The sequence below is a fragment of the Ammospiza caudacuta genome, chromosome 4, assembly GCF_027887145.1.
Source record: "Ammospiza caudacuta isolate bAmmCau1 chromosome 4, bAmmCau1.pri, whole genome shotgun sequence".
Taxonomy (NCBI): domain Eukaryota; kingdom Metazoa; phylum Chordata; class Aves; order Passeriformes; family Passerellidae; genus Ammospiza; species Ammospiza caudacuta.
Genome location: NC_080596.1, coordinates 55,372,159 through 55,386,660, shown reverse-complemented (window position 1 = coordinate 55,386,660; position 14,502 = coordinate 55,372,159). Strand labels below are relative to the sequence as shown.

Here is a 14,502-nt window from a genome sequence, read left to right as displayed (position 1 = left end):
TAGATGAGACTGCAAAGAACATTTCTGAAATATTGTGAATAAAACTACCCTGAATGATGCATATGTAAAAACAAATAACTTGACTCAAATATAGAGTAATATAGTATAAAGGATTTCATTAATTCAGAAAGACGTCTTCTGAAGTATTTTTCCCAAAAGCCATTAAATTGAGTACTAGCCAAATGAAGTAATACTGTTGAAATTAAAATAAGAAATGCTCTACAAACTCGAAATGCTCTTTTTGTCATCTAGTTACCTCAGAACATGAGTAAGGCAAGTGGAAGCAAATACAGTATTCATTCTACAGAAAAAGTCCTATGAAGCTGTAGTAAATATAAATTTAATGAAATTTTAAATGTAGCACTTTCAGGCAATGAAAGCAACGAAATCAAAGCAAAATGAATGCTGATTTTTTGACAGAATGGTATAATAGAAGCAATAGAGTACAAAAAATCATAGGTATGAGTTGAAAAGGAAAAAATTATGCAATTTATATGTCATCCATTAGGAATTTAGCTCTACTTTGTTTTTGCTAATTTGCATTGCCCCTTAAGTATCTTCCATATCAGTTACTTACATTTTCCTGTTTTCAGTGTTGTATGGTGTTCACCCATCCTATCTGTCCAGAAGAAAAGGAGAAAACACTGCAAAACCGCAGGAGAACTTTTCAAGTACTATGTGTATGTGTCCCTTTCTGATACAGACTATCACCACTGATGGTAGTGTCTAAGGTCAGAACAGATATTCTGCTATAGGATTCCACCCAAGCTCAGGCTGATACAATATTAACCTGTGGAATACTCTGAGGATCAGATTCTACAGAAGGTGCCTTCCAAGAACTCTGCAGTAAGCCAATGGGCCTATCTATTTTAGGGCTATTGTGATGGCAGATTTTAGTTTTGTTTTGTTTCTGAGTTCAGAGTGTCCATGTATGATCTGTCTGCACATCCCTCAGGGACATCATAAGCTTTAGACATGGCTACCTTTGGGCAGATCTGTGTGTGTGTGTGTGTGTGTGTGTGTGTTTGTGTGAACTGGCTGAATCAAGTGGTGTGTGTGTGTGTTTGTGCACGTGTGAATGTGTGTGTGAACTGGCAGAGTCAAGTGTGTGTATGGGGGTGTGTGCATGCGTGTGCTTGTGTAGGTGAACTGGCTGAATCAAGTGTGTGCATGGGTGTGTATGCGTGTGCGTGCGTGTGTGTGTGTGTGTGTGTGTGTTTGTTTGTGGGGGCTGGCCACACACTGACCTGGAAAACATGAGCTTTCTTTCTTGGGGACAATCTTCCCTCCACCTAGCTAGTAACTTTTACACAGCTGGAACAACTATCATCTTTGAAACCCCCATCCTAATGTCAAGTTTAGTTAAAACTGGCTCATTTAATGCCAACTGGTCATTTAATGCCAGCTGGGATGAGGCCTGTCAGACAGGTGAAGCACACAGCCACACACAGCCATGCAGGCCGTATTTCCGTGCAGAAGGAGGCCCAGCAAGCGCTGTGGATCTCATTACTGCATCCAACCTGCACCACCATGCCTCAGCAATGGCCTCCTGCACCCTTAAATCAGTTCGAGCAGTTGGAGGTGCATCTGGCTGTCACACAGTCTATTAATTTGGGAAATTATTCCACCTCTGGATGGCAGCTGTCACTGGTAAGGCGTTGCGTGAGGAGGGCAGGAAAGGCTGCGTGTGTTTGCACACATGGGGTGGTTAGGAGGGGCTGCCTCAGCAGCGAGTACAGGGTCCTGAGAGCAGGTGAAAGGCTGCGGTATTACCACACGTTTATTTTTCTTAAATGGGACAGCGAGCAGCTACGTAAATGTTTGGCTTTATGTTTTTGTAAGAAAGACAAAGACTCCCAGGAACCGGATGAGCCGGACAGCGCCTTACCTGACACTTCCCCTGCCCCGCGGGCAGGGGGCGCGCCCCGCGGGCGGCGCCGCAGCGTGAGGGGAGCGGGAGCAGCCCCGGCCCCGGCCCCGGCCCCGGCCCCGGCCCCGGCCCCGGCCCCGGCCCCGGCCCCGGCCCCGGCCCCGGCCCCGGCCCCGGCCCCGGCCCCGGCCCCGGCCCCGGCCCGCCACACGCGGCCACGCGCCGCTCCCGCCCCGGGGCAGGGGGCGGGGCCCGCGGGAGGAGGCGTGTCCTTCACGGCCCCGCCCCTCCGGGTCGCCCGAGCGCAGGGAGGGGCCGGAGCGGGGCCGCGGGGACGCGACAGCGGCGGGCGGGAGCGCCCAGTGCCCGCGGCTCCCGGCGGAGCGGGAGGGCTGGCGGCCGCCGGGCGGGGCGGGAGGAGAGGGCGCGGGAGGGGACGGGAGAGGGTGCGGGGGCCTTCCTTGCGATTTTTTTTCTTTCTCCGCCCCCTCCCAGCCGCGCCCCCTTCCCGGACCGTGAGAGGTGAGGAGGGCGGTGGGGACTCGGCAGCGAGGGGAGGGGGCCGCGGCTGCCGGGAGGGGGAGGAGAAAGGAGGAGGAGGAGGAGGAGGGCGAGGGCCGGAGCTTGCGTGGGGTGGGGCGGGTTCGCCCTCACGGCTACCGGGCTCCCTCCTGCCGGCCGGCTGCGGAGAGGGGCTGCGGCCGGTGCTCGGTGTCCGATGCCCGGTGCCAGACGCCCGGGCTGAGCGGGGCCCGGCGGGAGCAGCGGCGCTCGGCGGGGCAGTGCCGCGCTCGCCTGAGCGGGGCGGGGCGGGGGCGGCGGGGCGGGACGGGACGCGGGGTCCGGTCCCGCCGAGACGGGCAGCGGCCGTGGCCGCCTCGGTGCAAAGCGGTCAGAGCGGAGACCTGGTACAAGTGCACTGACACAGCTCTCGGGGACTTAACCCCATGTGTCTTAACCTTCACCTTCGCAGGATGAAATAGTGGAAAACAATTTTTTTTCAAATTTGAGACCGGTCGAACAGAATAGAGCAGTGTCTGACTGCCCCCTCACTGCATGGGGAGTGCGTTATTACACGGGGAACAGACAGAAGTATAAGTGTTGAACATCAAACAGCTGCTGCTTATATACATTACTGGTTTATGTTTTTCCTTAAAGCGTTTTTGTGGCTTTGGGCTTTGAGCTCGGACTGCTTGAGCTTCCTGAGCAGCGGGGCAGCCCATCTGAAAGCCAGCCGCCCCACGCTCCTGCTCGGCTTTTTGGGCAGTAATATCAGAACAGTGAAAAGGGAAGGCTTGGCTTTGTTCCTTTCTTTTACTTAAAAGTCGATTATGAAATTAAATGAGCTAATCTCCAAATACAGTCATCTTTTGAAGACAAAATTATTGCTCAGGACTTCTACAAGCATAAACAGGAATAAAAACTTGAACTCGTGGTAATGGTGGTGTAGCTTTTCTGTCTAGACGAACTATGTACTGGATAGGTGGATCCTTTTTAAAAGCAAATTACACTATGTATTTTCATGAGCAATTCAGCAATTTTGCCGAAAATAATCATTTCTCACATAGGTATTTTTGCCTGGGAGTTTCCAGGGGCATAGTTGGATTAATATTAAAAAAAAAAAAAAACAAAAAAAAAAAAAAAAAAAAAAACACCTTGTTCTTGAATCTGCCTTCCTGATAGGGCAGATTGTATTCCCATTTTATGCTTTTCCCTTGCTGAACAATGATAGGGAGCATAAAGTAGGATAAAACCAAAATAATAATAGTAAATAATAACCCTAATCTGAGTCAAATAGTGTTTTCTTCTGCCTTGTGTCAACTTCATTGGACCATCCATCCCTCAGTCAGTTTCCTCTGCATGAGCAGGTCCACTACTAAGCCCAGCATGTTTATACCATGGCAGTAGACTAACACATTGTGTTTCACAGAAATGCAATAACTGCTAATTTAAAATTGAAAAGAATTTGAGTGAAGATGAAGAAAATCTTCCATTAGACCATTATGGTCAAACAGTAATTGCAAGCTCTTGCTAACAATAACAATTCATATTGATGGACTTGTTCCAACTCTCTGGACTTTTGTATCACCCCTGCTTTTTAAAAGCTTATTGTTTGCTTATGTTTATGTCATGTGGTTTTGTTGATATAATTCAGTGTTTCCTGATATGGTGATATAGATTACCTAATCAGACATAGCATGACCCAATAATGGAAGTTTCTACAGCTCTGAAGAAATTATAATATGATTCTATATTTCCCTTACAAAATTCTTGCAGTTTTCCTCTTTCCATAGCAATTAAATTGCTTTTCCTTACAGCAGTTTTACCTAGTAGAAAAATGCAGAAGTTACAAACCTGACTATCCACTGCTTGCTTCTCGTCACAAGAACAGAATCTTTCACTCAAAGTTCCCAGCCAGGCCATGCTGCCCATGGGCATGTGTATTAATGGGCTGAGTGGCCTTAAGAAACACTCATATGGGGGAGATGAGGTTATGTGCTGCAGGTGCAAGAATGAGGTGGTATTACCCTTCAGAGACCTGCAAGGTTCTGGAAGCCCGTAAGAAAGGTCAGACCATGAGAGGTTACATATTAGGTATCACATTATGCATGCTGGTATCATGTAAGGCTACTTTCTTTCACTGCACAGTGCAAATAGTAATTTGTTTGGTGCCAAGCCAAAAGGAGATGCACACTGTTTCAGCAAGCTGGATTTTTTGAGCAGAGTCTAACTTTGGTAAGAAAATTTTTAGTGGCCTGTAAATAGGTAAGGGTTGAGAACCACTGTAACAGTAAGTGTGAATTTTTATAAGCTGCTTCATTTAGGGAAGCATGTTTAGTGGTGGTACTTGGCTTTATTCACCTATGCAGTCAGTGTTATTCTTTGGCACTAGTTCAGCTTAAGTGCTTCATGTGGCAGATCAGTTCTTCACTGCTTTTCCCTTCAGGGAAGGGAGTCAAAGATAAGGGTGACCGTGGACTAAGGCTATTTTTTTTTTTCAAGAGGTACTGTCTTTAAAAAACAGTGTTTCTTGAAAGTTTACATATTCACATTTCATAATAATTTCCCCTCTTTTTTGTGAGTCTTTGTTGATCGGTATGTAACTTGAAGTTGTGGAAGGAACTGAGGTGACAGTTCTGCAGTGACACTTTTAGCATCTTCCTATCAGTAAGTGTAAGAATCACAAAACAAATTGAAAGAAGCTCTATCTGAACAGAGTAGGAAATCTGCTTTTGAGATTATTTCTTTTTTTTCTCCCCTCCAGTGGATGGTTCTTACTTGTATTTTTCTGTCTCTAGATTTTTTCCTGCTACCTCAATTTTTCTTGGAAAGAGGAAGATAAATGGAACTACATGGTTCTTTGAACAACTAGAGATGATTCCAGTGTTATAGGTAAGTATTGTATTTACTCAATTCTAACAGTTAATTATGCTACAATGAATGTGATTTTAGCCCACAAGGGTACATACTCTTCTTTACACCTGAAATTTCATCCCTTTTTTTGTATTATATAACACATCATGTAAGGGTTTCTTTTTGCAAGTGTGCATAAGCAGCAATGACTTTGCTTTTGTGGGTTTCATATGCTAGTGTTTGGACTGTTTTTATGTGATTTCAACCCTTGTGCTCTTTATCAAAGTATGCTTTATAGAAGACTGTCAGCATTACTGTAAAGTTCAATTTTGATCTTTTCAAAGTGCATGAGAAGCCTTTGCATCTTTTAATCATTATAGGATAAACAGGGAAATTGATACAGAGTCTGTTAGAGAAAATACTGCTTTTGGTAGAAATTAATATGAATAAAGGCCCACCAAGTGCACAATCAAATCTCATCACTCCAATAATAGTGACTGGGTTTCACTTTATTTCATTTTTTTAGCAACAAAGTAGTAAGACTGTTCCAAGTGAAAGTAATTGTCCAAGGGAGTAGCTTTGACATTTGCACAAAGGAAAAGGATAAAAGAATGTTAAAAGCATGAATACATGCAAGAATCTAGCTTTATCTGAACTCTCTATAAAGTAAAATACTGCTGAAAAATAAGTGCTAAGGATGACAAAAGCAATCCAATTAATTTAGAAATACTAGGTTTTACTAAAGTGAAAAAAATCTGCTTTCTTGACTGTGAGATGTCTCTGCTTTGGGAATGTTTCCTTCAGAATTTACTCATGTGATACAAGTTCAAAAAAGAAATGGTCTTTCTCCCTGTTCATGTCATGATCACATTGTTTCCCTCACTCAATCCATATCCTTGTTGGTAGCTTCCACCACAGATGGTATCAGCACTTTCTTGAGCTTTAAATATTGTAAGAACTGCTAAGGTTCCTCCTAATTTACTTTGTGAACAGGCTTTGTATTTTCACTGCTTTGCAGTAGATGAAGATGTGGTAGCTCCACTTACCAAAATAGCCAACCTCTGTCAGAGTTTGTGCAGACTTGACCTGCACCCTTTCTACACTGGTTGTGAAAGTTGAAAGGGATTTGAAACAAACGCCCAAATGTACTACAAAGAGAAGGAACTGAAAAGGTTGATCACTGTGGGATATGTCTTTATTCCCATCTTACTGCAAGGTAGAACGACTGATTAATGAGCAGAGCTGCTGGTTTTTAATTATGTCTTAGGGACTTTGCTGGCATTTTTCCAGAGGACAAGTTTCTGTAAAGTTGACTATTGATTTGAATCTGTTCAGAGGAATACTTTGCCAATTAATTACCTCTTCTGGCAGTTCTAAGTGCAACTGATGTTAAAAATCATGATGTCTTCCATAACAACTGGATATACTTAAAAAAAATGTTGAGTGGTAACTTGGATTCTTCCAAGAGCATCCATCAGATTTTCAGAGTAAATGGAAGACTGTTCACAAAATTGTATCGGATGTTTTTGTAGAACAGTGAAATTTAAGGTAGAGTGAGTACTGGCTTAATTTCTTTGAAAATGCATGTGGATAGGCTTGTCTCACTGCCTTAGCTGATGCTTTTGTCTAATAGCAAATATACATTGTATTGACTCTATTGAGAAGAACTTACTAAAGCACAATGATTATATGATCTGTCTAGAGCAGTTTTGAGTTGATTTGGGTGGAAATAGTGTCATTTATTACAAATAAAAGTTCACACCGTTCTGGGACTTAGCCTCAGTCTCAGAACAGAACTTGTCAAAATGAGGCTGAAGTATAGCCTTAAAACAGATTAAATATTCACAGCACCTGGCTGTGTTATATGATGCATATTCATGGTGTAGAGTAAGAGAAGATTCAAGTCCATAGAGGTTTACTAACCTGAACTGTAAAGAATAAAAATAGTCATATGGCTGAATTAGCAAATTAGTTAAAATTTTACAAGTAGCGTGCGTGTGGTGAGGAGATGTAGGAGAAGTTGATAGGAAGATGAGTTTTTTATCAGTGGTTTTGATGGTTAGATTGTTTGCAAGCAAGTTCATACTTGTTAGCAGAGTAGATGTTTTATGTTGACTTTTGCATGAACAAGCCATTAGCCTGACAGTTGCTGTGAAGTATTATATGTTGGTTATTCTTTAGATCCATATGCATTTGTCTGGTAGGTAGTTAAATGTATTCTAATATTCTAAAACTAAATACTTTTGAATATTAAATGGTCATTTCATCCTTGCCAAAGATGAAATCAAAGTTTAAATCTTGCTGTTTTACATGCAGTATGGGAAATTATATTTTTGGATGTAAATGTAATCACAAGCTTTTGCATTCAAACTCTAATGAAAACATTAAGGAGGTAGGGCATTGCATAATGTTATCATAACTTGATATGGCTTGGCAAGATCTTCACCAAGCAACATAGCATTTTAAACTTGGAAGTATTTTTCAAGGAAATAAAAGTAATTAACTAGAATTAGTCTATGAGTTTGTAAACATGTGGGCAGATCAAGTGATAAGTAATAGAACTTCACTTTGTACCTCTTCTCACTTCCTGACAGTTGTTGTAATTAACAAATACAAACCTAAGTTGAATCTCTGCATAAGAAATTGTCTGATGGTTCAACTCAAGAACAGTTGTACTTAAACCAGATTGATAGTTTCAGTGAATAGTCAAACATTATTGCTGTTTGAAAACTTATAAATTCAATGAATGAAAAATAATTTTTACAAATACTGAAAGCTAAGTAAATACTTTTTAGAACTTTGAACTAATGAAGAGGAGCAATGGACATGATTGCAGACCCTCTAAATCTGAGGAGATCTACACGCAATAGTACAATACATAGTTTTGTATTTCTCTTAAGAAATTGCTATAGTTGATATGAGAGAATGGAAAAAACAAACACTAAACAAATAATTAATGTTTTTTATCAATTATGCTTTCTCCTTCTGACAGTTTAACAATCTGAATTCAAGATTTTTCTCTTTTTTGAGCATATTACTTCAGTAATGGGCCTCATGCCCCTGAGAGTGCCAACAGTATCTTGTGTTCTTCTTGGCACTTTATTTATATTGCTGGTGTCTAGTTCTTGCTCTCAGTGCAGAACAGGAAACATTTCAGGGTTCCTTTAAAACCATGGGTAAGGCAGCTGAGATGGGATCAGTATGCTGCTTAGGATAGCTGAACAGTTAGCTCTGCAAGTACCTCAGTGATTTAATAAGTGGTTGGATTTCTGCATTGTTCCCTCTGTCCTTAAGCTCATTTCAGTTTTACACAACCATGGAAGGGTAGGAGCTCAGAGCTGTGTTTGAACAATCAGTCAGCTTTTGTGTTGATTTCTGTTTTACTTTGTTTATAAATCCTGGGCTTAGGCGATATGTAGCCACCCAGGCTAAGTTGTGCACACTCAGAGGCAAAAGATAGGCAGCTTGTGAGTCTGTAAGCTCCCCAGGCAAGTTTGGTTTATGTCTTGTGGTTTAGTCAGTTCTTCCCTAATAACATTTCTGTCCACTTGCCAGTTTCAGTCAAACCCTGACAGAATGGAGCCCTTGTTGCATTTAAATTCCTGAGAGATTTTGAGAATACAAGTAGGTAGGAAAAGCCCAAATAAGTAATATTATTTGACCTGCCAGCTGATGAGCCTGTCTGTTCTCGGTCTGAATATGACAGAATTTGCTTGTCCTGCCTGTTCTGGTACTTGGTAGGGAGGGATATTCATACATGTGGGATAAGGGAGACTACGTGAGGTGAAACATGCAGAACTGTAGTTTTTGACAGAAGAGCTTGTAAAATAAATCATAGTGGGGAATCTGAGGTTACTTTCACATGACACTGTGGAGACAGAATAAAGAACCTAAGAAACCAGTTTTCTGATTGTGGTTAGGAATAACACAGTGGCTCAATGCATGGCTTAACCTGAGATTTAATAGTATCCAAGTAAAGAATTAAAAGGTATTTTTCCTTATGTGGCTCAGATACATAGGATTTTAAGCAACATTGATCCAGGCAGTGGACTAGTTTTGTTTTAGAGTGAAGAGAATAGTTAAATATACTGTGATTTGTTCTGCTTTTTTTTTTTTCTGATAATACTTCCTTGAGCCAAATCACAGTAAAGTCAATGGAAGCCTTTAGTTAGCATCTCCAGTTTAATCATCTTGCTTTTAACTTCGTGAAGCTTATTGTAACATGAAAAATCTATCACCAAGTTACAATGCTTGTAATAAAAGCAGGTAATACAAGGCATTGAATTCTCTCCCCAAGTGGGGTCACCAAGAGCAAGTTGCCCAGGACCATGTCCAGACAGCTTCTGAATATCTCTAAAGATGCAGACCCCACAACCTTTCTGGGCAACCTGGAGTCAGTCACCCTCACAGTGAGAAGGTTTTTCCTCATGTTTAGATGTTGTGTTTTAGTTGTTGCCTATTGATTCTTGCCCTGTTGCTGGACACCCCTGAAAGACATTTATTTATTTATTTATGTATATTTATTTATGCACATTGATGGGACACCCCTGAGTCCTTCATGTTGCCTATGATGCCTCTTCTAAGATTCAACTCCAGGTGGGCAAAATGGTGGTAGAAATCTTTATATTGAAAGGATTTTTCTGAGAAGTTCTGTTTGGCATCTGCAGTGTTGTGCATAATTGAGTTCTAAAAACGTTGTAACTCCCAACATTGATTCTTTAAATAGAAGTTGTTTTTCATATTTATGAGACATTATGTTTCTCATAAACATTAATCTTGATGCTTACAGATTTTGATATGATTCTTGTAAAGCATTCTGCCTTCTAGTGTCATGATTGTTGGTTTTATACTTTGATCATGTGTATTGCCTTTCTGTGAACCCTGTTTTCTGCAACACTGCTTTTGAGTTGCAGTGATCAGTTGCAATGATCACTTGCACACAAGGAATTCCAAATGAGATCACATCACTTGTTTTATAAATATGCAATAAGATATGATATCCTCATATATTATCTCTTATGCAACTTAAATTTTCAGTTGGGGGGATGGGCTTAACTGAATCTGCTAATTAAACAGAAATCCTCACTGAGAGAGAAATTGGTCTCTTGAGGTGTTTTTTGGTGTTAAATGATTGTTTAGAATGCTCAAGTTTGTGTCTTGAAGTGCTTTGCTTCAGTGGCTGTGGCATTGCATAGCTTGACATTTAAATACAGTGTAAACTTTTTGCCCAGAGACCTCTATGTATTTCTCTTAGAAGTTTGTGTAGTCTGCCATGGAGTACTATGTTGCATTACCTAATCACTTGCAAATCTGCTTCTTCACTGTTTTTTATTGTGTTTTTTAACCTGGTGGATTTTTATATGGTGCCTAATGTAGAACTGTGAATACTTGTCGTTTTTTACCAAATAAACATCCTCTCTGCTGTTGACAATGTTGGTAGTCTTATCCTTTACCCGTTTTTTCTGTGAGTTTTTGAGGAAATCTGAATACTTAATGGTGAAATAACACTGCTGCTGTCTTGGAAAAATGTTAAAATATTGTCTTAGTTTGCCCACCAGACCTGCCTACAAGAGGAAACTATCTCCTTGTTATTTTGTTTTGATTTGTCTCAATCTTTCAATCAGTCCTTTATGGTCTTTTGTAACTTTATTAGGCAATACCTTCCTAAACTAATTCTAAAGAATGGCTTTGCTTTCAGCAGGACATCTTTAAGTGTCTGCAGAACAGTGCTTTTTTCACCACTCTTTCTTAACAGTGACGTTTCTAAAGGAGATGGTTTGTCTCTTAAATTTGTGACTACCTTGTTTCCATTAGAATTGGTGCTACTAGAGTTCCTGGAGTAGATGAACTGGGAATCTTACTTGTCTTCACCTTGTGTGGTGCTACTTGACCCTTTTAGTACAGAAAAGCTGGTTCTGTGTTTTGAAAGACCGGCCCTTCACAGTGTTGTCCATTTTGTATTACAAGTAAATTTTAACTTAAAAACAGCATCTGACCTGATGGAGTGCTCATTTTTTTGAGTGAGTAAGGTTACTGTGCTGTTTACTGAGGAAGAGCTCTACACTATGGCTTTACTTGTAGACGGTGCGGTCCCTGATGATGCTTCAGTATTAACTGAATGAAGCAATGTTAATGTTTTATCTTAAAGAAGTACAAATGTCTTGAATCAGAACTTCTGTTGTGGGTGAACCAGTATGATATTTGAACTTGGATCTAACAATATTGTCTTGTATTACATGTGGAAGTCTCTCTTGTTCCCCACCCCAGCCTTAGCTGAATGAAATGAACAGCAAGCCAGGCTGTTGTTCTGTACAGGTCCTTCCATGCTGTTGTTAAGCTGGCTGCTCCCTCGTGTTTCGAGGGAAATGTTCAATGCAGAGTGGCAGAAAGTTGTGATGCAGTACCAGTACTTTGGCTACAGCTCATTTCTGCCAGTCAGAACAATGAGTTTAAGTCCATGAAGTCAGTAGCTGTAGGACATTTTCCTCTCTTTCTCCTGAATGAACTGTGCCACAGCTGCTGATGTACGGCCCTTTTCACATAACTGCAAACCAGAAGTGTTTGCATTTATATAAAACTTTGAGATAAGAAGAGATTATTGTTTTATAGAATCATGAAGCATTAATATAGCAATCTTCCTGAAGTCTTTGTTGAGCTGTTTCTGTAACTTTGGGTCAGGAACACAGGAATAGGGAAGGAAAAAGAAAGTATTTAACACTTCTTCTAACATAAGCATAGTTATAAGCAGAATTGCAGTTTGAAGTTCATCTATAGCAGTTTTCTTTGAGCAGTTATTTTAATGCCCCAAATTAATATTTTAAAGTTCAGAAATCCCATTTTTAAAAGTGTTAAATTTTGAATGCCTTTTAATGCTGTAAGTATGTATTTGATTAATTGATGAACATCTTATGGTCAGTGAGTCTTTCTTGGGTTTTCAAATGCACATCTAGAATCACTAAACATTGACAATATTGCTTTTTCACATCCTAATGAGTCTGCTTATGTCTAAAACTTATCTTTTTTATATTTAATGCTTTTGTTCAGCATTATTTTTTCAAAAAATAACTCTTGCAGTCACAATAAAGACTTTATGTAATTATTTTGACATTTACATTCCTAATTGGCACTTTAAATGATCATTAATATATTCTCAGGACTACCTGAGCTTTTGTGGCCCCTTTTAAAATTAATTTGACACAGTAAATACCTTGAATATATTCTATTTGAATTGCCTTGAAGCTGAGTGGTGAAAGGTGTTGGAGTCAAATCATAGTAGTGACAGAAAAATGTTACCGTGAAAAGTAGTGTTGAAATTTAAATATTAAAAATGCCTCCAAAAAGTGTTCCATATTTGTTTATTTGAAAACTTGATTGATTTCCTTTGGCAAGAAAAAGGAAAAATCAACAAAAGCACTAGGTCTTATTGTATAAATTATAGTATTTCCATATTTCCTAGTGATACACTCTACATATGAAGTACACCTTCCCTCAAAATATACAGTAGAGGTATCTTAAGACTAAAATTGTTTAAATTTATCTAGTTATGCTGGATTGCAGTCTTTAATACTTGTATGAGTAAATGTATATGATATCAGAGAATATCAGTGTAGTAAATTTTTTGGTTAGTTAAAAAATTGGTTTTTATCTCTGTGCAGATAAACTGTCTGAAGATTTTGAAAAGGGCAATTTCTGAAGCTGTCATGCTATGTTCTTGGTGTTACCTATTTACACAGTTGCAGATTTAACATACAGCATTTATTTAGATGTTTCTTTTTGTTCACAAGCCAGAATCTGGGAAAATGTCCCCCACTGCTAACTGCAGGGATTTATAGCTTTGTGAAGCTCTTCATATGAGATTAAATGTTCAGGTGTTCCACTTGAAGGAATATCAATCTGTTCAATTAAAAATCAGTGTTCTCAAAATTGTTTTCACAGTAAGCTTACACAACCTTGTTAATACGAACTGAATTATGTTCTCAAAGGTGACAGTGTACTTGTATTTGAAATATTTTGATTCACCACAAAATAGAAACTGCAACAGTCCCCAAGGTCAGAAAAAATGGATATAAGCACTGTTGCTTTCTCAATAAATGCAAGCTTTTGCCTTAGTAGATGAAAAACTATTTCAGAATCCTTGCCAAATCTGTATATACTGTGCTTGACTAGGATGGATTGAGTTAGTGAAACACAGAAATGTGTTAGTGCTTTAGAAGGATGTGTGATGGGAGGCCATAGAGGGTGGGCATTTGGATTTGTGAGCACCAATCACCAGATGAGATGCCAACATTGAAGTCTGGGTGATCATAGTCAGTGGAAGTCCTAACAGTCCATTGTTTGGGATCTCCTCAAAAGTCTGATAACTTCTGGCTGGAGATCTGATAAAAGGTATCACATTATTCATAGTAACAAAGATTGTCCAGAAAGGAGGCCCTCAATTATTTCTGAGGAATACTGTCAGTTCAAATTGAAGAATTAACTGTCACTTGTCTTATCTTGTCATCTATAACACAAATATTCCTATGAAACAGAGAAATATTTTAGATATTTATGCTGTCAGTCTTAGAACTGTAATTTTGAGAGTGTGTAGAGGAGCAAGAGTTTCTTTAATCTAGAAAAATGAAAGAGAATAGAAAACAGTTTTGTGGTTTTGTCTGTTAAAACTACAGCACATTTTGTTTTCTAATCTATGTTTGAGCCCATAGCTTCACAGCCAAAGAAAAGCAGTAATTGGGCTGTTTTTACCAGTAAATCAATGAAAAGTGCTGAAAAAGCACTAGAATCACAAATCTGCCACTGTGTTAGTAGACTTGTACTGGGACAGCTTGAAATTTAAATGAGTCTGTTACACAAGAATGAGAATCCAGGTCACTCCTTATGTATAATGGATTTACCATACCAGCAGAAATAAAGGTATTTAAATCTTACTTTTTATAGCTGGATGGATAATTAAAATATTGCAGGTTTGATGAATGTTAACAAATACACCAGTTGCTTGTCCTCTTTCTTCTCCCTCAATGAACACCCAGCACCAATAAAAAACAGAAGGTCAGGACAAATAAAAAGATGCCATTTTGTTTTTACTTCTTAAGCCTTACTCCAGTTTCACTCAACTTGCAGTTACACAAATGATGGTATTTGAACACTACAGTTAAGTGTTTAATAATTAGCTATATGTGTACCAGATGAGTGGGGTCTGCATGTCATATCATTTTGGTTAAACAGCCATACAGTTTTCATGCTAATATATTAGCTTTCTAAGAAATTAAGAAATCCTTTCT

At 39.7% G+C, this 14,502-nt stretch overlaps 1 protein-coding gene across 2 annotated transcripts in view; it reads left to right on the top strand.

Annotated features, from left to right (window-relative positions):
• The first annotated feature begins 2,290 nt into the window (after positions 1-2,290).
• Positions 2,291-14,502, top strand: part of KLHL5 (kelch like family member 5) — a 48,485-nt gene continuing 36,273 nt past the window's right edge. Inside the window, exons 1-2 of one of the 2 annotated variants that reach the window (XM_058803117.1) lie at positions 2,291-2,392; positions 5,170-5,263. The gene's annotated coding sequence lies outside the window, so the exon portion shown is untranslated. The remainder of the gene's footprint in view (positions 2,393-5,169; positions 5,264-14,502) is intronic. The other variant, XM_058803119.1, reaches the window with a different exon arrangement.